The sequence below is a fragment of the Salmo salar genome, unplaced genomic scaffold (assembly GCF_905237065.1).
Source record: "Salmo salar unplaced genomic scaffold, Ssal_v3.1, whole genome shotgun sequence".
Lineage (NCBI taxonomy): Eukaryota > Metazoa > Chordata > Actinopteri > Salmoniformes > Salmonidae > Salmo > Salmo salar.
In genome coordinates, this window is record NW_025549842.1 from 8,796 (window position 1) to 32,245 (window position 23,450).

Below are 23,450 nucleotides of genomic sequence, written 5' to 3' on the forward strand. Positions count from 1 at the left end.
GCACGTTCAAGAGTTTTGGAGAGAAAAGAAAGAAGGGATACTGGTCTGTAGTTGTTGACATGGGAGGGATTGAGTGTAGGTTTTTTCAGAAGGGGTGCAACTCTCGCTCTCTTGAAGACGGAAGGGACGTAGCCAGCGGTCAAGGATGAGTTGATGAGCGAGGTGAGGTAGGGGAGAAGGTCTCCGGAAATGATCTGGGGAAGAGAGGAGGGATAGGGTCAAGTGGGCAGGTTGTTGGGCGGCCGGCCGTCACAAGACGCGAGATTTCATCTGGAGAGAGGGGGAGAAAGAGGTCAAAGCACAGGGTAGGGCAGTGTGAACAAGACCAGCGGTGTCGTTTGACTTAGCAAACGAGGATCGGATATCGTCAACCTTCTTTTCAAAATGGTTGACGAAGTCATCCGCAGAGAGGGAGGAGGGGGGAGGGGGAGAAGGATTCAGGAGGGAGGAGAAGGTAGCAAAGAGCTTCCCTAGGGTTAGAGGCAGATGCTTGGAGTTTAGAGTGGTAGAAAGTGGCTTTAGCAGCAGAGACAGAAGAGGAAAATGTAGAGAGGAGGGAGTGAAAGGATGCCAGGTCCGCAGGGAGGCGAGTTTTCCTCCATTTCCGCTCGGCTGCCCGGAGCCCTGTTCTGTGAGCTCGCAGTGAGTCGGTCGAGCCACGGAGCAGGAGGGGAGGACCGAGCCGGCCTGGAGGATAGGGGACAGAGGAAATCAAAGGATGCAGAAAGGGAGGAGAGGAGGGTTGAGGAGGCAGAATCAGGAGATAGGTTGGAGAAGGTTTGAGCAGAGGGAAGAGATGATAGGATGGAGGAGGAGAGCGTAGCGGGAGAGAGAGCGAAGGTTGGGACGGCGCAATACCATCCGAGTAGGGGGAGAGTGAGAAGTGTTGGATGAGAGCGAGAGGGAAAAGGATACAAGGTAGTGGTCGGAGACTTGGAGGGGAGTTGCAATGAGATTAGTGGAAGAACAGCATCTAGTAAAGATGAGGTCAAGCGTATTGCCTGCCTTGTGAGTAGGGGGGAAGGTGAGAGGGTGAGGTCGAAAGAGGAGAGGAGTGGAAAGAAGGAGGCAGAGAGGAATGAGTCGAAGGTAGACGTGGGGAGGTTAAAGTCACCCAGAACTGTGAGAGGTGAGCCATCCTCAGGAAAGGAACTTATCAAGGCGTCAAGCTCATTGATGAACTCTCCAAGGGAACCTGGAGGGCGATAAATGATAAGGATGTTAAGCTTGAAAGGGCTGGTAACTGTGAGAGCATGGAATTCAAATGAGGAGATAGACAGATGGGTCAGGGGAGAAAGAGAGAATGTCCACTTGGGAGAGATGAGGATTCCAGTGCCACCACCCCGCTGGCTCGATGCTCTAGGGGTATGCGAGAACACGTAGTCAGACGAGGAGAGAGCAGTAGGAGTAGCAGTGTTATCTGTGGTGATCCATGTTTCCGTCAGCGCCAGGAAGTCTAGGGACTGGAGGGTAGCATAGGCTGAGATGAACTCAGCCTTGTTGGCCGCGAGACCGGCAGTTCCAGAGGCTGCCGGAGACCAGGAACTCCACGTGGGTCGTGCGCGCTGGGACCACTCTACCACTGAGCTACATCCCCGTTCTGGAAAAGATAAAAATGTTTATTATTTCATTTTATTTCACCTTTATTTAACCAGGTAAGCTAGTGGAGAACAAGTTCTCATTGAGAACTGCAACCTGGCCAAGATAAAGCAAAGCAGTGCGACACAAACAACAACATAGAGTTACAAATGGAATAAACAAGAGTACAGTCAATAACACAATAGAAAAAAGAAAGTCTATATTCAGTGTGTGCAAATGGCATGAGGAGGTAAGGTAATAAATAGGCCATGGTAGTGAGGTAATTACAATTTAGCAAATTAACACTGGAGTGATAGATGAGCAGATGATGATGTGCAAGTACAAATACTGGTGTGCAAAAGACCAGAAAGTAAATAAAAACAATATGGGGATGAGGTAGGTAGATTGGGTGGGCTATTTACAGATGGCCTATGTACAGCTGCAGCGATCGGTTAGCTGCTCAGATAGCTGATGTTTAAAGTTAGTGAGGGAAATATAAGTGTCCAGGCCAAGCAACAATGAAATGATAGCAGCAATTCTTAAACCAGGTACAGACTGGGATCGTACCCATAAACTTCAGTTTTTGAAAATGACGCCATAAAAGATGGCAATCATGCCACTTCTATTCTATAATTGTAGGAACAGGGATTGAAGGAATGTTCTTCAGATTACAAAACAAAATTATTTAGCACATCTCTGTTTCCTGCTTAGAATTACAACATTCTGTAAAGTAGGAGTTGGGTCAATGCAATAATTGTAAAAGGAAAGCTGGGGATTGAACCCAGGACCTCATACATGCGAAGCATGCGCTCTACCACTGAGCTACATCCCCGTTCTGGGAGAAATAAAAATGTATCTTATTTCATTTTATTTCACCTTTATTTAACCAGGTAAGCTGGTGGAGAACAAGTTCTCATTGAGAACTGCAACCTGGCCAAGATAAAGCAAAGCAGTGCGACACAAACAACAACATAGAGTTACAAATGGAATAAACAAGAGTACAGTCAATAACACAATAGAAAAAAGAAAGTCTATATTCAGTGTGTGCAAATGGCATGAGGAGGTAAGGTAATAAATAGGCCATGGTAGTGAGGTAATTACAATTTAGCAAATTAACACTGGAGTGATAGATGAGCAGATGATGATGTGCAAGTACAAATACTGGTGTGCAAAAGACCAGAAAGTAAATAAAAACAATATGGGGATGAGGTAGGTAGATTGGGTGGGCTATTTACAGATGGCCTATGTACAGCTGCAGCGATCGGTTAGCTGCTCAGATAGCTGATGTTTAAAGTTAGTGAGGGAAATATAAGTGTCCAGGCCAAGCAACAATGAAATGATAGCAGCAATTCTTAAACCAGGTACAGACTGGGATCGTACCCATAAACTTCAGTTTTTGAAAATGACGCCATAAAAGATGGCAATCATGCCACTTCTATTCTATAATTGTAGGAACAGGGATTGAAGGAATGTTCTTCAGATTACAAAACAAAATTATTTAGCACATCTCTGTTTCCTGCTTAGAATTACAACATTCTGTAAAGTAGGAGTTGGGTCAATGCAATAATTGTAAAAGGAAAGCTGGGGATTGAACCCAGGACCTCATACATGCGAAGCATGCGCTCTACCACTGAGCTACATCCCCGTTCTGGGAGAAATAAAAATGTATCTTATTTCATTTTATTTCACCTTTATTTAACCAGGTAAGCTGGTGGAGAACAAGTTCTCATTGAGAACTGCAACCTGGCCAAGATAAAGCAAAGCAGTGCGACACAAACAACAACATAGAGTTACAAATGGAATAAACAAGCGTACAGTCAATAACACAATAGAAAAAAGAAAGTCTATATTCAGTGTGTGCAAATGGCATGAGGAGGTAAGGTAATAAATAGGCCATGGTAGTGAGGTAATTACAATTTAGCAAATTAACACTGGAGTGATAAATGAGCAGATGATGATGTGCAAGTACAAATACTGGTGTGCAAAAGAGCAGAAAGTAAATAAAAACAATATGGGGATGAGGTAGGTAGATTGGGTGGGCTATTTACAGATGGCCTATGTACAGCTGCAGCGATCGGTTAGCTGCTCAGATAGCTGATGTTTAAAGTTAGTGAGGGAAATATAACTGTCCAGGTTCAGCGATTTTTGCAATTCGTTCCAGTCATTGGCAGCAGAGAACTGGAAGGAAAGGCAGCCAAAGGGGTGTTGGCTTTTGGGGATGACCAGTGAGATATATCTGCTGGAGCGAAGTGCTACGGGTGGGTGTTTTTATCGTGACCAGTGAGTTGAGATAAGGCGGAGCTTTACCTAGCATAGACTTATAGATGACCTGGAGCCAGTGGGTCTGGTGACGAATAGGTAGCGAGGGCCAGCCGACTAGAGCATACAGGTCGCAGCGGTCATATCAATACAATTTACCTTTTCTTTACACTGTTCTAATGAAAGTACATTTCCATAATATCAGCTATCTTCCATAAACGTCAAACAAGGATTGAACCCATGTGCTTCAGTTTACAGAAACAGATGATTTAGCATATCTATTTCCTTCTTAGAATGTCAACATTCTGGAAAGTGGGAGTTGTGCAAAAGCTAATTTAACAACTAATTACACTCAACAGAGAAGTTGGGGATTAAGGTTGGACCGCATTCATGTAAAGTACTGGCTCTACCATAGAGATTCATCCACTTACTATAATAGCTGTGTTGCAATATTGATACAACTTGATTTTCTGCAAAGTCCTCCAATTAATGCACAGGTCCATGATATCAGATGTCTTTCATAAAGGGACAGAAGGGATTTGAACCCATGATCTTCGGTTTACAAGACCAACGCCTTACCACTTGGCCACCATGCCACTCTACGTTCTGCATTATATATCAACATTCAGGAAAGTAGTAGTTGTGTAAATGTGAATTTTGCACACAAATAAACTCAGTGGAGAATCTTGGGATTGAACCGAGGACCTCATACATATTTTGCATGCACTCCCCCTCTGAGCTTCCATCCCATTTCATTTGCAGATAAAATGCAATATCAATACAATGTACTTTTTATATACACCACTCCATTGAAACTACAAGGAAATGATAGCAGCAATTCTTAAACCAGGTACAGACTGGGATCGAACCCATAAACTTCAGTTTTTGAAAATGACGCCATAAAAGTTGGCAATCATGCCACTTCTGTTCTATAATTGTACGAACAGGGATTGAAGGAATGTTCTTCAGATTACAAACCCAAATTATTTCGCACATCTCTGTTTCCTGCTTAGAATTACAACATTCTGTAAAGTAGGAGTTGGGTCAATGCAATAATTTTAAATGGAGAAGCTGGGGATTGAACCCAGGACCTCATACATGCGAAGCATGCGCTCTACCACTGAGCTACATCCCCGTTCTGGGAGAGATTAGAAAATGTATCTTTTTTATTTTATTTCACCTTTATTTAACCAGGTAAGCTGGTGGAGAACAAGTTCTCATTGAGAACTGCAACCTGGCCAAGATAAAGCAAAGCAGTGCGACACAAACAACAACATAGAGTTACAAATGGAATAAACAAGCGTACAGTCAATAACACAATAGAAAAAAAGAAAGTCTATATTCAGTGTGTGCAAATGGCATGAGGAGGTAAGGTAATAAATAGGCCATGGTAGTGAGGTAATTACAATTTAGCAAATTAACACTGGAGTGATAGATGAGCAGATGATGATGTGCAAGTACAAATACTGGTGTGCAAAAGAGCAGAAAGTAAATAAAAACAATATGGGGATGAGGTAGGTAGATTGGGTGGGCTATTTACAGATGGCCTATGTACAGCTGCAGCGATCGGTTAGCTGCTCAGATAGCTGATGTTTAAAGTTAGTGAGGGAAATATAAGTGTCCAGGTTCAGCGATTTTTGCAATTCGTTCCAGTCATTGGCAGCAGAGAACTGGAAGGAAAGGCAGCCAAAGGAGGTGTTGGCTTTGGGGATGACCAGTGAGATATATCTGCTGGAGCGAGTGCTACGGGTGGGTGTTTTTATCGTGACCAGTGAGTTGAGATAAGGCGGAGCTTTACCTAGCATAGACTTATAGATGACCTGGAGCCAGTGGGTCTGGTGACGAATAGGTAGCGAGGGCCAGCCGACTAGAGCATACAGGTCGCAGCGGTCATATCAATACAATTTACCTTTTCTTTACACTGTTCTAATGAAAGTACATTTCCATAATATCAGCTATCTTCCATAAACGTCAAACAAGGATGAACCCATGTGCTTCAGTTTACAGAAACAGATGATTTAGCATATCTATTTCCTTCTTAGAATGTCAACATTCTGGAAAGTGGGAGTTGTGCAAAAGCTAATTTAACAACTAATTACACTCAACAGAGAAGTTGGGGATTAACGTTGGACCGCATTCATGTAAAGTACTGGCTCTACCATAGAGATTCATCCACTTACTATAATAGCTGTGTTGCAATATTGATACAACTTGATTTTCTGCAAAGTCCTCCAATTAATGCACAGGTCCATGATATCAGATGTCTTTCATAAAGGCACAGAAGGGATTTGAACCCATGATCTTCGGTTTACAAGACCAACGCCTTACCACTTGGCCACCATGCCACTCTACGTTCTGAATTATATATCAACATTCAGGAAAGTAGTAGTTGTGTAAATGTGAATTTGGCACGCAAATAAACTCAGTGGAGAATCTTGGGATTGAACCGAGGACCTCATCCATATTTTGCATGCACTCCCCCTCTGAGCTTCCATCCCATTTCATTTGCAGATAAAATGCAATATCAATACAATGTACTTTTTATATACACCACTCCATTGAAACTACAAGGAAATGATAGCAGCAATTCTTAAACCAGGTACAGACTGGGATCGAACCCATAAACTTCAGTTTTTGAAAATGACGCCATAAAAGATGGCAATCATGCCACTTCTGTTCTATAATTGTACGACGAGGGATTGAAGGAATGTTCTTCAGATTACAAAACCAAATTATTTAGCACGTCTCTGTTTCCTGCTTAGAATTACAACATTCTGTAAAGTAGGAGTTGGGTCAATGCAATAATTTTATATGGAGAAGCTGGGGATTGAACCCAGGACCTCATACATGCAAAGCATGCGCTCTACCACTGAGCTACATCGCCGTTCTGGGAGAGATAAAAAATGTTTCTTATTTTATTTTATTTCACCTTTATTTAACCAGGTAAGCAAGTGGAGAACAAGTTCTCATTGAGAACTGCGACCTGGCCAAGATAAAGCAAAGCAGTGCGACACAAACAACAACATAGAGTTACAAATGGAATAAACAAGAATACAGTCAATGACACAATAGAAAAAAGAAAGTCTATATACAATGTGTGCAAATGGCGTGAGGAGGTAAGGTAATAAATAGGCCATAGTAGCGAAGTAATTACAATTTAGCAAATTAACACTGGAGTGATAGATGAGCAGATGATGATGTGCAAGTAGAAATACTGGTGTGCAAAAGAGCAGAAAGTAAATAAAAACAATATGGGGATGAGGTAGGTAGATTGGGTGGGCTATTTACAGATGGTCTATATACAGCTGCAGCGATCGGTTAGCTGCTCAGATAGCTGATGTTTAAAGTTAGTAAGGGAAATATAAGTGTCCAGCTTCAGCGATTTTTGCAATTCGTTCCAGTCATTGGCGGCAGAGAACTGGAAGGAAAGGTGGCCAAAGGAGGTGTTGGCTTTGAGGATGACCAGTGAGATATACCTGCTGGAGCGCGTGCTACGGGTGGGTGTTGTTATCGTGACCAGTGAGCTGAGATAAGACGAAGCTTTACCTAGCATAGACTTATAGATGACCTGGAGCCAGTGGGTCTGGTGACGAATAGGTAGCGAGGGCCTGCCGACTAGACCATACAGGTCGCAGTAGTCATATCAATACAATTTACCTTTTCTTTACACTGTTCTAATGAAAGTACATTTACATAATATCAGCTATCTTCCATAAATGTCGAACAAGGATTGAACCCATGCGCTTCAGGTTACAGAAACAGATGATTTAGCATATCTATTTCCTTCTTAGAATGTCAACATTCTGGAAAGTGGGAGTTGTGCAAAAGCTAATTTAACAAGTAATTACACTCAACAGAGAAGTTGGGGATTAACGTTGGACCGCATTCATGTAAAGTACTGGCTCTACCATAGAGATTCATCCACTTACTATAATAGCTGTGTTGCAATATTGATACAACTTGATTTGCTGCAAAGTCCACCAATTAATGCACAGGTCCATGATATCAGATGTCTTTCATAAAGGCACAGAAGGGATTTGAACCCATGATCTTCGGTTTACAAGACCAACGCCTTACCACTCGGCCACCATGCCACTCTACATTCTGTATTATATATCAACATTCAGGAAAGTAGTAGTTGTGTAAATGTGAATTTGGCACGCAAATAAACTCAGTGGAGAATCTTGGGATTGAACCGAGGACCTCATCCATATTTTGCATGCACTCCCCCACTGAGCTTCCATCCCATTTCATTTGCAGATACAATGCAATATCAATACAATGTACTTTTTATATACACCACTCCATTGAAACTACAAGGAAATGATAGCAGCAATTCTTAAACCAGGTACAGACTGGGATCGAACCCATAAACTTCAGTTTTTGAAAATGACGCCATAAAAGATGGCAATCATGCCACTTCTGTTCTATAATTGTACGAACAGGGATTGAAGGAATGTTCTTCAGATTACAAAACCAAATTATTTAGCACATCTCTGTTTCCTGCTTAGAATTACAACATTCTGTAAAGTAGGAGTTGGGTCAATGCAATAATTTTAAATGGAGATGCTGGGGATTGAACCCAGGACCTCATACATGCGAAGCATGCGCTCTACCACTGAGCTACATCCCCGTTCTGGGAGAGATAAAAAATGTTTCTTATTTTATTTTATTTCACCTTTATTTAACCAGGTAAGCAAGTGGAGAACAAGTTCTCATTGAGAACTGCGACCTGGCCAAGATAAAGCAAAGCAGTGCGACACAAACAACAACATAGAGTTACAAATGGAATAAACAAGCATACAGTCAATAACACAATAGAAAAAAAGAAAGTCTATATTCAGTGTGTGCAAATGGCATGAGGAGGTAAGGTAATAAATAGGCCATGGTAGTGAGGTAATTACAATTTAGCAAATTAACACTGGAGTGATAGATGAGCAGATGATGATGTGCAAGTACAAATACTGGTGTGCAAAAGAGCAGAAAGTAAATAAAAACAATATGGGGATGAGGTAGGTAGATTGGGTGGGCTATTTACAGATGGCCTATGTACAGCTGCAGCGATCGGTTAGCTGCTCAGATAGCTGATGTTTAAAGTTAGTGAGGGAAATATAAGTGTCCAGGTTCAGCGATTTTTGCAATTCGTTCCAGTCATTGGCAGCAGAGAACTGGAAGGAAAGGCAGCCAAAGGAGGTGTTGGCTTTGGGGATGACCAGTGAGATATATCTGCTGGAGCGAGTGCTACGGGTGGGTGTTTTTATCGTGACCAGTGAGTTGAGATAAGGCGGAGCTTTACCTAGCATAGACTTATAGATGACCTGGAGCCAGTGGGTCTGGTGACGAATAGGTAGCGAGGGCCAGCCGACTAGAGCATACAGGTCGCAGCGGTCATATCAATACAATTGACCTTTTCTTTACACTGTTCTAATGAAAGTACATTTCCATAATATCAGCTTTCTTCCATAAACGTCAAACAAGGATGAACCCATGTGCTTCAGTTTACAGAAACAGATGATTTAGCATATCTATTTCCTTCTTAGAATGTCAACATTCTGGAAAGTGGGAGTTGTACAAAAGCTAATTTAACAACTAATTACACTCAACAGAGAAGTTGGGGATGAACGTTGGACCGCATTCATGTAAAGTACTGGCTCTACCATAGAGATACATCCACTTACTATAATAGCTGTGTTGCAATATTGATACAACTTGATTTTCTGCAAAGACCTCCAAGTAAAGCACAGGTCTATGATATCAGATGTCTTTCATAAAGGCACAGAAGGGATTTGAACCCATGATCTTCGGTTTACAAGACAAACGCCTTACCACTTGGCCACCATGGCACTCTACGTTCTGAATTATATATCAACATTCAGGAAAGTAGTAGTTGTGTAAATGTGAATTTGGCACACAAATAAACTCAGTGGAGAATCTTGGGATTGAACCGAGGACCTCATCCATATTTTGCATGCACTCCCCCTCTGAGCTTCCATCCCATTTCATTTGCAGATAAAATGCAATATCAATACAATGTACTTTTTATATACACCACTCCATTGAAACTACAAGGAAATGATAGCAGCAATTCTTAAACCAGGTACAGACTGGGATCGAACCCATAAACTTCAGTTTTTGAAAATGACGCCATAAAAGATGGCAATCATGCCACTTCTGTTCTATAATTGTACGAACAGGGATTGAAGGAATGTTCTTCAGATTACAAAACCAAATTATTTAGCACATCTCTGTTTCCTGCTTAGAATTACAACATTCTGTAAAGTAGGAGTTGGGTCAATGCAATAATTTTAAATGGAGAAGCTGGGGATTGAACCCAGGACCTCATACATGCAAAGCATGCGCTCTACCACTGAGCTACATCCCCGTTCTGGGAGAGAGGAAAAATGTTTTCTATTTTATTTTATTTCACCTTTATTTAACCAGGTAAGATGGTGGAAAAAAGTTCTCATTGAGAACTGCAACCTGGCCAAGATAAAGCAAAGCAGTGCGACACAAACAACAACATAGAGTTACAAATGGAATAAACAAGCGTACAGTCAATAACACAATAGAAAAAAGAAAGTCTATATTCAGTGTGTGCAAATGGCATGAGGAGGTAAGGTAATAAATAGGCCATGGTAGTGAGGTAATTACAATTTAGCAAATTAACACTGGAGTGATAGATGAGCAGATGATGATGTGCAAGTACAAATACTGGTGTGCAAAAGAGCAGAAAGTAAATAAAAACAATATGGGGATGAGGTAGGTAGATTGGGTGGGCTATTTACAGATGGCCTATGTACAGCTGCAGCGATCGGTTAGCTGCTCAGATAGCTGATGTTTAAAGTTAGTGAGGGAAATATAAGTGTCCAGGTTCAGCGATTTTTGCAATTCGTTCCAGTCATTGGCAGCAGAGAACTGGAAGGAAAGGCAGCCAAAGGAGGTGTTGGCTTTGGGGATGACCAGTGAGATATATCTGCTGGAGCGAGTGCTACGGGTGGGTGTTTTTATCGTGACCAGTGAGTTGAGATAAGGCGGAGCTTTACCTAGCATAGACTTATAGATGACCTGGAGCCAGTGGGTCTGGTGACGAATAGGTAGCGAGGGCCAGCCGACTAGAGCATACAGGTCGCAGTGGTCATATCAATACAATTTACCTTTTCTTTACACTGTTCTAATGAAAGTACATTTCCATAATATCAGCTATCTTCCATAAACGTCAAACAAGGATTGAACCCATGTGCTTCAGTTTACAGAAAAAGATGATTTAGCATATCTATTTCCTTCTTAGAATGTCAACATTCTGGAAAGTGGGAGTTGTGCAAAAGCTAATTTAACAACTAATTACACTCAACAGAGAAGTTGGGGATTAACGTTGGACCGCATTCATGTAAAGTACTGGCTCTACCATAGAGATTCATCCCCTTACTATAATAGCTGAGTTGCCGTAATGATACAACTTGATTTTCTGCAAAGTCCTCCAATTTATGCACAGGTCCATGATATCAGATGTCTTTCATAAAGGCACAGAAGGGATTTGAACCCATGATCTCCGGTTAACAAGACCAACACCTTACCACTTGGCCACCATGCCACTCTACGTTCTGTATTATATCTCAACATTCAGGAAAGTAGTAGTTGTGTAAATGTGAATTTGGCACACAATTAAACTCAGTGGAGAATCTTGGGATTGAACCGAGGACCTCATCCATATTTTGCATGCACTCCCCCTCTGAGCTTCCATCCCATTTCATTTGCAGATAAAATGCAATATCAATACAATGTACTTTTTATATACACCACTCCATTGAAACTACAAGGAAATGATAGCAGCAATTCTTAAACCAGGTACAGACTGGGATCGAACCCATAAACTTCAGTTTTTGAAAATGACGCCATAAAAGTTGGCAATCATGCCACTTCTGTTCTATAATTGTACGAACAGGGATTGAAGGAATGTTCTTCAGATTACAAACCCAAATTATTTCGCACATCTCTGTTTCCTGCTTAGAATTACAACATTCTGTAAAGTAGGAGTTGGGTCAATGCAATAATTTTAAATGGAGAAGCTGGGGATTGAACCCAGGACCTCATACATGCGAAGCATGCGCTCTACCACTGAGCTACATCCCCGTTCTGGGAGAGATTAGAAAATGTATCTTTTTTATTTTATTTCACCTTTATTTAACCAGGTAAGCTGGTGGAGAACAAGTTCTCATTGAGAACTGCAACCTGGCCAAGATAAAGCAAAGCAGTGCGACACAAACAACAACATAGAGTTACAAATGGAATAAACAAGCGTACAGTCAATAACACAATAGAAAAAAAGAAAGTCTATATTCAGTGTGTGCAAATGGCATGAGGAGGTAAGGTAATAAATAGGCCATGGTAGTGAGGTAATTACAATTTAGCAAATTAACACTGGAGTGATAGATGAGCAGATGATGATGTGCAAGTACAAATACTGGTGTGCAAAAGAGCAGAAAGTAAATAAAAACAATATGGGGATGAGGTAGGTAGATTGGGTGGGCTATTTACAGATGGCCTATGTACAGCTGCAGCGATCGGTTAGCTGCTCAGATAGCTGATGTTTAAAGTTAGTGAGGGAAATATAAGTGTCCAGGTTCAGCGATTTTTGCAATTCGTTCCAGTCATTGGCAGCAGAGAACTGGAAGGAAAGGCAGCCAAAGGAGGTGTTGGCTTTGGGGATGACCAGTGAGATATATCTGCTGGAGCGAGTGCTACGGGTGGGTGTTTTTATCGTGACCAGTGAGTTGAGATAAGGCGGAGCTTTACCTAGCATAGACTTATAGATGACCTGGAGCCAGTGGGTCTGGTGACGAATAGGTAGCGAGGGCCAGCCGACTAGAGCATACAGGTCGCAGCGGTCATATCAATACAATTTACCTTTTCTTTACACTGTTCTAATGAAAGTACATTTCCATAATATCAGCTATCTTCCATAAACGTCAAACAAGGATGAACCCATGTGCTTCAGTTTACAGAAACAGATGATTTAGCATATCTATTTCCTTCTTAGAATGTCAACATTCTGGAAAGTGGGAGTTGTGCAAAAGCTAATTTAACAACTAATTACACTCAACAGAGAAGTTGGGGATTAACGTTGGACCGCATTCATGTAAAGTACTGGCTCTACCATAGAGATTCATCCACTTACTATAATAGCTGTGTTGCAATATTGATACAACTTGATTTTCTGCAAAGTCCTCCAATTAATGCACAGGTCCATGATATCAGATGTCTTTCATAAAGGCACAGAAGGGATTTGAACCCATGATCTTCGGTTTACAAGACCAACGCCTTACCACTTGGCCACCATGCCACTCTACGTTCTGAATTATATATCAACATTCAGGAAAGTAGTAGTTGTGTAAATGTGAATTTGGCACGCAAATAAACTCAGTGGAGAATCTTGGGATTGAACCGAGGACCTCATCCATATTTTGCATGCACTCCCCTCTGAGCTTCCATCCCATTTCATTTGCAGATAAAATGCAATATCAATACAATGTACTTTTTATATACACCACTCCATTGAAACTACAAGGAAATGATAGCAGCAATTCTTAAACCAGGTACAGACTGGGATCGAACCCATAAACTTCAGTTTTTGAAAATGACGCCATAAAAGATGGCAATCATGCCACTTCTGTTCTATAATTGTACGACGAGGGATTGAAGGAATGTTCTTCAGATTACAAAACCAAATTATTTAGCACGTCTCTGTTTCCTGCTTAGAATTACAACATTCTGTAAAGTAGGAGTTGGGTCAATGCAATAATTTTATATGGAGAAGCTGGGGATTGAACCCAGGACCTCATACATGCAAAGCATGCGCTCTACCACTGAGCTACATCGCCGTTCTGGGAGAGATAAAAAATGTTTCTTATTTTATTTTATTTCACCTTTATTTAACCAGGTAAGCAAGTGGAGAACAAGTTCTCATTGAGAACTGTGACCTGGCCAAGATAAAGCAAAGCAGTGCGACACAAACAACAACATAGAGTTACAAATGGAATAAACAAGAATACAGTCAATGACACAATAGAAAAAAGAAAGTCTATATACAATGTGTGCAAATGGCGTGAGGAGGTAAGGTAATAAATAGGCCATAGTAGCGAAGTAATTACAATTTAGCAAATTAACACTGGAGTGATAGATGAGCAGATGATGATGTGCAAGTAGAAATACTGGTGTGCAAAAGAGCAGAAAGTAAATAAAAACAATATGGGGATGAGGTAGGTAGATTGGGTGGGCTATTTACAGATGGTCTATATACAGCTGCAGCGATCGGTTAGCTGCTCAGATAGCTGATGTTTAAAGTTAGTAAGGGAAATATAAGTGTCCAGCTTCAGCGATTTTTGCAATTCGTTCCAGTCATTGGCGGCAGAGAACTGGAAGGAAAGGTGGCCAAAGGAGGTGTTGGCTTTGAGGATGACCAGTGAGATATACCTGCTGGAGCGCGTGCTACGGGTGGGTGTTGTTATCGTGACCAGTGAGCTGAGATAAGACGAAGCTTTACCTAGCATAGACTTATAGATGACCTGGAGCCAGTGGGTCTGGTGACGAATAGGTAGCGAGGGCCTGCCGACTAGACCATACAGGTCGCAGTAGTCATATCAATACAATTTACCTTTTCTTTACACTGTTCTAATGAAAGTACATTTACATAATATCAGCTATCTTCCATAAATGTCGAACAAGGATTGAACCCATGCGCTTCAGGTTACAGAAACAGATGATTTAGCATATCTATTTCCTTCTTAGAATGTCAACATTCTGGAAAGTGGGAGTTGTGCAAAAGCTAATTTAACAAGTAATTACACTCAACAGAGAAGTTGGGGATTAACGTTGGACCGCATTCATGTAAAGTACTGGCTCTACCATAGAGATTCATCCACTTACTATAATAGCTGTGTTGCAATATTGATACAACTTGATTTGCTGCAAAGTCCACCAATTAATGCACAGGTCCATGATATCAGATGTCTTTCATAAAGGCACAGAAGGGATTTGAACCCATGATCTTCGGTTTACAAGACCAACGCCTTACCACTCGGCCACCATGCCACTCTACATTCTGAATTATATATCAACATTCAGGAAAGTAGTAGTTGTGTAAATGTGAATTTGGCACGCAAATAAACTCAGTGGAGAATCTTGGGATTGAACCGAGGACCTCATCCATATTTTGCATGCACTCCCCCACTGAGCTTCCATCCCATTTCATTTGCAGATACAATGCAATATCAATACAATGTACTTTTTATATACACCACTCCATTGAAACTACAAGGAAATGATAGCAGCAATTCTTAAACCAGGTACAGACTGGGATCGAACCCATAAACTTCAGTTTTTGAAAATGACGCCATAAAAGATGGCAATCATGCCACTTCTGTTCTATAATTGTACGAACAGGGATTGAAGGAATGTTCTTCAGATTACAAAACCAAATTATTTAGCACATCTCTGTTTCCTGCTTAGAATTACAACATTCTGTAAAGTAGGAGTTGGGTCAATGCAATAATTTTAAATGGAGATGCTGGGGATTGAACCCAGGACCTCATACATGCGAAGCATGCGCTCTACCACTGAGCTACATCCCCGTTCTGGGAGAGATAAAAAATGTTTCTTATTTTATTTTATTTCACCTTTATTTAACCAGGTAAGCAAGTGGAGAACAAGTTCTCATTGAGAACTGCGACCTGGCCAAGATAAAGCAAAGCAGTGCGACACAAACAACAACATAGAGTTACAAATGGAATAAACAAGCATACAGTCAATAACACAATAGAAAAAAAGAAAGTCTATATTCAGTGTGTGCAAATGGCATGAGGAGGTAAGGTAATAAATAGGCCATGGTAGTGAGGTAATTACAATTTAGCAAATTAACACTGGAGTGATAGATGAGCAGATGATGATGTGCAAGTACAAATACTGGTGTGCAAAAGAGCAGAAAGTAAATAAAAACAATATGGGGATGAGGTAGGTAGATTGGGTGGGCTATTTACAGATGGCCTATGTACAGCTGCAGCGATCGGTTAGCTGCTCAGATAGCTGATGTTTAAAGTTAGTGAGGGAAATATAAGTGTCCAGGTTCAGCGATTTTTGCAATTCGTTCCAGTCATTGGCAGCAGAGAACTGGAAGGAAAGGCAGCCAAAGGAGGTGTTGGCTTTGGGGATGACCAGTGAGATATATCTGCTGGAGCGAGTGCTACGGGTGGGTGTTTTTATCGTGACCAGTGAGTTGAGATAAGGCGGAGCTTTACCTAGCATAGACTTATAGATGACCTGGAGCCAGTGGGTCTGGTGACGAATAGGTAGCGAGGGCCAGCCGACTAGAGCATACAGGTCGCAGCGGTCATATCAATACAATTGACCTTTTCTTTACACTGTTCTAATGAAAGTACATTTCCATAATATCAGCTTTCTTCCATAAACGTCAAACAAGGATGAACCCATGTGCTTCAGTTTACAGAAACAGATGATTTAGCATATCTATTTCCTTCTTAGAATGTCAACATTCTGGAAAGTGGGAGTTGTACAAAAGCTAATTTAACAACTAATTACACTCAACAGAGAAGTTGGGGATGAACGTTGGACCGCATTCATGTAAAGTACTGGCTCTACCATAGAGATACATCCACTTACTATAATAGCTGTGTTGCAATATTGATACAACTTGATTTTCTGCAAAGACCTCCAAGTAAAGCACAGGTCTATGATATCAGATGTCTTTCATAAAGGCACAGAAGGGATTTGAACCCATGATCTTCGGTTTACAAGACAAACGCCTTACCACTTGGCCACCATGGCACTCTACGTTCTGAATTATATATCAACATTCAGGAAAGTAGTAGTTGTGTAAATGTGAATTTGGCACACAAATAAACTCAGTGGAGAATCTTGGGATTGAACCGAGGACCTCATCCATATTTTGCATGCACTCCCCCCTCTGAGCTTCCATCCCATTTCATTTGCAGATAAAATGCAATATCAATACAATGTACTTTTTATATACACCACTCCATTGAAACTACAAGGAAATGATAGCAGCAATTCTTAAACCAGGTACAGACTGGGATCGAACCCATAAACTTCAGTTTTTGAAAATGACGCCATAAAAGATGGCAATCATGCCACTTCTGTTCTATAATTGTACGAACAGGGATTGAAGGAATGTTCTTCAGATTACAAAACCAAATTATTTAGCACATCTCTGTTTCCTGCTTAGAATTACAACATTCTGTAAAGTAGGAGTTGGGTCAATGCAATAATTTTAAATGGAGAAGCTGGGGATTGAACCCAGGACCTCATACATGCAAAGCATGCGCTCTACCACTGAGCTACATCCCCGTTCTGGGAGAGAGGAAAAATGTTTTCTATTTTATTTTATTTCACCTTTATTTAACCAGGTAAGATGGTGGAAAAAAAGTTCTCATTGAGAACTGCAACCTGGCCAAGATAAAGCAAAGCAGTGCGACACAAACAACAACATAGAGTTACAAATGGAATAAACAAGCGTACAGTCAATAACACAATAGAAAAAAAGAAAGTCTATATTCAGTGTGTGCAAATGGCATGAGGAGGTAAGGTAATAAATAGGCCATGGTAGTGAGGTAATTACAATTTAGCAAATTAACACTGGAGTGATAGATGAGCAGATGATGATGTGCAAGTACAAATACTGGTGTGCAAAAGAGCAGAAAGTAAATAAAAACAATATGGGGATGAGGTAGGTAGATTGGGTGGGCTATTTACAGATGGCCTATGTACAGCTGCAGCGATCGGTTAGCTGCTCAGATAGCTGATGTTTAAAGTTAGTGAGGGAAATATAAGTGTCCAGGTTCAGCGATTTTTGCAATTCGTTCCAGTCATTGGCAGCAGAGAACTGGAAGGAAAGGCAGCCAAAGGAGGTGTTGGCTTTGGGGATGACCAGTGAGATATATCTGCTGGAGCGAAGTGCTACGGGTGGGTGTTTTTATCGTGACCAGTGAGTTGAGATAAGGCGGAGCTTTACCTAGCATAGACTTATAGATGACCTGGAGCCAGTGGGTCTGGTGACGAATAGGTAGCGAGGGCCAGCCGACTAGAGCATACAGGTCGCAGTGGTCATATCAATACAATTTACCTTTTCTTTACACTGTTCTAATGAAAGTACATTTCCATAATATCAGCTATCTTCCATAAACGTCAAACAAGGATTGAACCCATGTGCTTCAGTTTACAGAAAAAGATGATTTAGCATATCTATTTCCTTCTTAGAATGTCAACATTCTGGAAAGTGGGAGTTGTGCAAAAGCTAATTTAACAACTAATTACACTCAACAGAGAAGTTGGGGATTAACGTTGGACCGCATTCATGTAAAGTACTGGCTCTACCATAGAGATTCATCCCCTTACTATAATAGCTGAGTTGCCGTAATGATACAACTTGATTTTCTGCAAAGTCCTCCAATTTATGCACAGGTCCATGATATCAGATGTCTTTCATAAAGGCACAGAAGGGATTTGAACCCATGATCTCCGGTTAACAAGACCAACACCTTACCACTTGGCCACCATGCCACTCTACGTTCTGTATTATATCTCAACATTCAGGAAAGTAGTAGTTGTGTAAATGTGAATTTGGCACACAATTAAACTCAGTGGAGAATCTTGGGATTGAACCGAGGACCTCATCCATATTTTGCATGCACTCCCCCTCTGAGCTTCCATCCCATTTCATTTGCAGATAAAATGCAATATCAATACAATGTACTTTTTATATACACCACTCCATTGAAACTACAAGGAAATGATAGCAGCAATTCTTAAACCAGGTACAGACTGGGATCGAACCCATAAACTTCAGTTTTTGAAAATGACGCCATAAAAGATGGCAATCATGCCACTTCTGTTCTATAATTGTACGAACAGGGATTGAAGGAATGTTCTTCAGATTACAAAACCAAATTATTTAGCACGTCTCTGTTTCCTGCTTATAATTACAACATTCTGTAAAGTAGGAGTTGGTTGGGTCAATGCAGTAATTTTAAATGGAGATGCTGGGTATTGAACACAGGACCTCATACATGCGAAGCATGCGCTCTACCACTGAGCTACATCCCCGTTCTGGGAGAGAGAAAAAATGTTTCTTATTTTATTTTATTTCACCTTTATTTAACCAGGTAAGCTGGTGGAGAACAAGTTCTCATTGAGAACTGCAACCTGGCCAAGATAAAGCAAAGCAGTGCGACACAAACAACAACATAGAGTTACAAATGGAATAAACAAGCGTACAGTCAATAACACAATAGAAAAAAAGAAAGTCTATATTCAGTGTGTGCAAATGGCATGAGGAGGTAAGGTAATAAATAGGCCATGGTAGTGAGGTAATTACAATTTAGCAAATTAACACTGGAGTGACAGATGAGCAGATGATGATGTGCAAGTACAAATACTGGTGTGCAAAAGAGCAGAAAGTAAATAAAAACAATATGGGGATGAGGTAGGTAGATTCGGTGGGCTATTTACAGATGGCCTACGTACAGCTGCAGCGATCGGTTAGCTGCTCAGATAGCTGATGTTTAAAGTTAGTGAGGGAAATATAAATATAAGATATTCATGGCACGTATTCGAATTTCCAAAATAATGCATTTATGACAATAACTATTCTCTGTTTAAAGTACAGTACCTACTGCATGTGTCAAAGAGCACTGTTTCCTCCCGGTTTCAAACCGAAGACCTTTCGTGTGTAAAGCGAATGTGATTTTTTTTTTTTTTTTTTTTTTTTTTTTTATTATCAAAAATGTTTGTTTACAATATTTACAGTACAATCTACTGTTTACAGTACAATCCACAGAGAACAATACAGAAGACACTAGACTAACAGAGGCAGGTGAACAATTCACCCCCTATCAAATTATCAACAAAGAAAATATCAAAACAGTGCTTTCAAAAATTATAAGTGATACCTCCACTCTCCTCTCGTGAAATTAACCCACTCCCTTCAACAAAAGACTCATCAAAATGTTCCATCCCATAATTAAACAACATATCTATGTGTTTACTGAACAGTGCTATAAAGATACTCCACACCTGAACCCTCTTTCTGTCAAAAGAAACATAATTCCTCCTACAAAAATAGCATACCTCACAAAACTCAAAACCATATTCAACAAACACACATTAGCACCCTCACATTTACCAGACACTCCAAATAACAAAAGTTCCTCCCACGCATACTTTTTCACGAAATCTCCCCCCAGTTTCTACATAACATTTCCTTAACTTTACAAAAAAATATTTTAAATCCTCACATTCTATAAACAAATGCATAAGAGTTTCCGGGAAACGTCCACATACGTCGCATTCCCTTTCTATCTCACAATTAATTTTCTTTAGCACCACCTTTGTAAATATTCTATTATGTCTTAGTTTGAAATCATTATTTTCACACTCCTTACTATTATATTTTACATTTAAATTTCCCCATATCTTTTTTTCATCCAATTCCGGAAAAACTACTTTCCAAAATTTCTCAGCAGCCGGCCTTCTACACACTTTTCCTACCATTATTCTATACAATCTTTTCACTGGTATACTAGATAAATGTACTTTCTTCTTACTGCTACCAATGAACAAATTAGGAAATACAAATAAATCTTCTCTTTCAACTTCACTATTTATTAAATCAACCCATGCTCTTGGTATACTATTCTTTATCTTGTCATACATATTATTCACTGTTCCCCTTCCCACCTCTTCATCCCATTCATTGATTATGTCAAAAATAGCTTCCCCAGGTAAAAACCCTGGAATTACCTCATATGTATAATCTTTTATTTGCCGTAGACCTGCACTCATAAATACTTTATTATACAAAACTTTTTCTTTGTTCTTGATTTTCTCATTCAGAAATATAGGTTGATTCATAATCAGGTCAATATGTCCACATTCATAATATACATTAGGCAACAACTCTGCCCATGCATTTAGCACCTCTTTATAAAAATCTGGTACCTTTTCAAACATTGCCCTTTTAAGCCCCATCAATAAACCATTATCCTCACAACCACCACTCTCCTCTAAGTAGACTCTAAAGAAGTGTTTCCAGCCATAATCTTCACTGTCATACAAATATTTCTTTACTGTTTTTATCCTAATAGCTTTTCTTTTGACACCTAAATCTACAAGTTTTAAACCTCCATCCACATAGTCAGCAATCAATGTTTTCTGAGATATTCTCACTCCTTTACCATCCCATATAAAATTTGACACCACATTATTCAATTCATTTAGGACCCACTCCGGCATGTCCAGGACTCCCAAAACATACACAAATTTGGATAATACCAAAGCATTTGCAACAATTACTTTCCCTTGTAACTTTAGTTTTCTATTTTTCCAGAAATTCAACGTTAGCTTGACTTTATTAAGGATCCCAGTCCAAGTTATATCTTTTGCCTCTTTCTCCTTTACACCAATGTTTACTCCCAGCACTTTAATAAAATCCGTTGCGCTCTTGAATGGAATCTCACACCCGTTTACATTGATATCCCCAACAAACATTATTTCAGTCTTCTCTATATTAACTTTAGCACCCGATGCCTTGCCATATATATCTATGATCCCCATAATGCTTCCAATACTTTCTATATCCTTCACAGTACAAGTAGTGTCATCAGCGTACTGATGTACAACACTGACACCACCACCTGGGATTCCAACACCCCTTACTTCTTTATTACTATTTATCAATGTAGCTAACGGTTCTGTAGAAACACTGTACAGCAGAGCTGACAAAGGACAGCCCTGCCTTACTGACCTCTCCACAGGGAAAGTATCTGTTAACACTCCGTTACATTTAACACAACTTTTAGCCCCACTATACAACAGGTTGATCCAAGATACAAACTTTGGCCCAAACCCAAACCTCTCCAAAGTCTGTAATAAAAAGCTGTGCTCCACTCTATCGAAAGCTTTGTTAAAGTCCAAACTTAAAACTATACCACCTTCATTTTTCATTTGATTAACAACATCCCTAATTGTACAAATTACATCTGAAATATCTCTTCCAGGTATGCCGTAGGCTTGTGTTGATTCAATAATACTCCCAATCACCTTTTTCATCCTATTCGCTAACACTTTAGTCAGTATCTTATAATCCGAATTTAGAAGGCTAATAGGCCTATAATTTTCTAACTTTAATCTACTGCCCCTATTTTTGAATAAGATCGTTAACATTCCAGTTGACATAGACTCAGGGATTTCCTTATTCTCTTCCATATAATGAAACACCCTCACTAAAATGGGTGCCAAAATATCTACAAAGACTTTATAGAACTCATTTGTTAAACCATCCAAACCCGGACTTTTATTACCTTGCGTGCTAACAATTGCTTCCTTGATTTCCATAATCGAAATCTCTTCATCACACATCATTCTATCTGCCTGCGATACTTTGGCACTAATTGTATCCAACACTTTTACAACACACACTTTATCTACATCATTCTTTTTGTAAAGATTTCTGTAAAAGGTTTCAACTGTCTCTAAGATCCCAACAAAATCGTTTACCTTTACACCTCTTTCATCTTCCAACTCTACAATGTAACTCTTAGTTTGTTTTCTTTTTCCAGACCCCAAAAAAAGGATGTACATTTCTCTCCCTCCAAAGCGTACTGTGCCCTGCTCCTAACAATAGCACCCAAACATTTATTTTTTTCATAACGACCCAGCTCTGCATGGATTTTCAAATAATTCACAACATCATAGTCTGGATCCGTATCAGCCTTTTCAAGTTCATGCAACATCCTATTCCTAAGCATTATTTCTTTCTGCTTATCTAAACGGTTATGATTTTTTGCGTACCTAATACTCCTATTTTTTACTTTTACTTTCACTTCCTCCCACCATAAACACACATTCTCTTTTAACAGTACATTAGACATTTCATCATTAATACATTCAACAATTTCATTTCTATATCCTTCCTCCTTTAACAGACTGGCATTTAAACACCAGACACCTCCCCCTCTCCTCTCTACACCAAAACCCATTTGAAATGACATTACTGCATGATCACTATATGCTGTAAAGGTATATGACACCTTCTTAACATTCTGCACCAATTCTTGTTTTGCTAGACATAAATCAATTCTGCTTTGTTTTAATTCCTTTAGAACCACCTGCCTTCTAGAGAATACTCTTCTGTTTGGATTTTCAGCCCTCCATATATCTACTAGATTCTCCTCATTCATAAGTTTCCATAATGCATTTCTAGAAGAGTCATATCTGAATTTAGCACAACTAGAGGCATCCATTCTACTACACCTCACATTAAAATCTCCTATCAGTATACAGTTTTCTGAGCACAGTGTTTTTAATTTGTGAAACATTTCTCTCCTTTCAGATTCAATGTTTGAAGCATAAACATTAATTAAACGAAAAACTACATTTTGAACTTCAAATTCAATTACAATAAGTCTGCCATCATTGTCAGCATATATTTCTTTTACATTTTGCACCACATCATTTTTTATCAAAATAGCCACACCACATGTTTTATCCCCTCCATGACTACAAAAAATTAAATCTGACCATTTACT

The 23,450-nt window shown here is 39.9% G+C and overlaps 15 non-coding genes across 15 annotated transcripts; all 15 read right to left on the reverse strand.

The window, feature by feature from the left end:
* Nucleotides 1–2,338: 2,338 nt before the first annotated feature.
* On the reverse strand, nt 2,339–2,410 carry trnaa-cgc (transfer RNA alanine (anticodon CGC)). Its single transcript has one exon. It is a non-coding gene; the product is annotated as a tRNA-Ala (tRNA).
* Nucleotides 2,411–3,151: 741 nt separating this feature from the next.
* trnaa-cgc (transfer RNA alanine (anticodon CGC)) lies at nt 3,152–3,223 on the reverse strand. The gene has a single exon. It is a non-coding gene; the product is annotated as a tRNA-Ala (tRNA).
* A 1,677-nt stretch (nt 3,224–4,900) lies between these two features.
* Nucleotides 4,901–4,972, reverse strand: trnaa-cgc (transfer RNA alanine (anticodon CGC)). The gene has a single exon. It is a non-coding gene; the product is annotated as a tRNA-Ala (tRNA).
* Nucleotides 4,973–6,110: 1,138 nt separating this feature from the next.
* Nucleotides 6,111–6,182, reverse strand: trnat-ugu (transfer RNA threonine (anticodon UGU)). The gene has a single exon. It is a non-coding gene; the product is annotated as a tRNA-Thr (tRNA).
* Nucleotides 6,183–6,649: 467 nt separating this feature from the next.
* On the reverse strand, nt 6,650–6,721 carry trnaa-ugc (transfer RNA alanine (anticodon UGC)). Its single transcript has one exon. It is a non-coding gene; the product is annotated as a tRNA-Ala (tRNA).
* Nucleotides 6,722–7,859: 1,138 nt separating this feature from the next.
* Nucleotides 7,860–7,931, reverse strand: trnat-ugu (transfer RNA threonine (anticodon UGU)). Its single transcript has one exon. It is a non-coding gene; the product is annotated as a tRNA-Thr (tRNA).
* A 467-nt stretch (nt 7,932–8,398) lies between these two features.
* On the reverse strand, nt 8,399–8,470 carry trnaa-cgc (transfer RNA alanine (anticodon CGC)). The gene has a single exon. It is a non-coding gene; the product is annotated as a tRNA-Ala (tRNA).
* A 1,677-nt stretch (nt 8,471–10,147) lies between these two features.
* trnaa-ugc (transfer RNA alanine (anticodon UGC)) lies at nt 10,148–10,219 on the reverse strand. Its single transcript has one exon. It is a non-coding gene; the product is annotated as a tRNA-Ala (tRNA).
* Nucleotides 10,220–11,895: 1,676 nt separating this feature from the next.
* Nucleotides 11,896–11,967, reverse strand: trnaa-cgc (transfer RNA alanine (anticodon CGC)). The gene has a single exon. It is a non-coding gene; the product is annotated as a tRNA-Ala (tRNA).
* A 1,138-nt stretch (nt 11,968–13,105) lies between these two features.
* Nucleotides 13,106–13,177, reverse strand: trnat-ugu (transfer RNA threonine (anticodon UGU)). The gene has a single exon. It is a non-coding gene; the product is annotated as a tRNA-Thr (tRNA).
* Nucleotides 13,178–13,643: 466 nt separating this feature from the next.
* On the reverse strand, nt 13,644–13,715 carry trnaa-ugc (transfer RNA alanine (anticodon UGC)). Its single transcript has one exon. It is a non-coding gene; the product is annotated as a tRNA-Ala (tRNA).
* Nucleotides 13,716–14,853: 1,138 nt separating this feature from the next.
* trnat-ugu (transfer RNA threonine (anticodon UGU)) lies at nt 14,854–14,925 on the reverse strand. The gene has a single exon. It is a non-coding gene; the product is annotated as a tRNA-Thr (tRNA).
* Nucleotides 14,926–15,392: 467 nt separating this feature from the next.
* On the reverse strand, nt 15,393–15,464 carry trnaa-cgc (transfer RNA alanine (anticodon CGC)). The gene has a single exon. It is a non-coding gene; the product is annotated as a tRNA-Ala (tRNA).
* A 1,678-nt stretch (nt 15,465–17,142) lies between these two features.
* On the reverse strand, nt 17,143–17,214 carry trnaa-ugc (transfer RNA alanine (anticodon UGC)). The gene has a single exon. It is a non-coding gene; the product is annotated as a tRNA-Ala (tRNA).
* A 1,683-nt stretch (nt 17,215–18,897) lies between these two features.
* trnaa-cgc (transfer RNA alanine (anticodon CGC)) lies at nt 18,898–18,969 on the reverse strand. The gene has a single exon. It is a non-coding gene; the product is annotated as a tRNA-Ala (tRNA).
* Between the last annotated feature and the right edge of the window lie 4,481 nt (nt 18,970–23,450).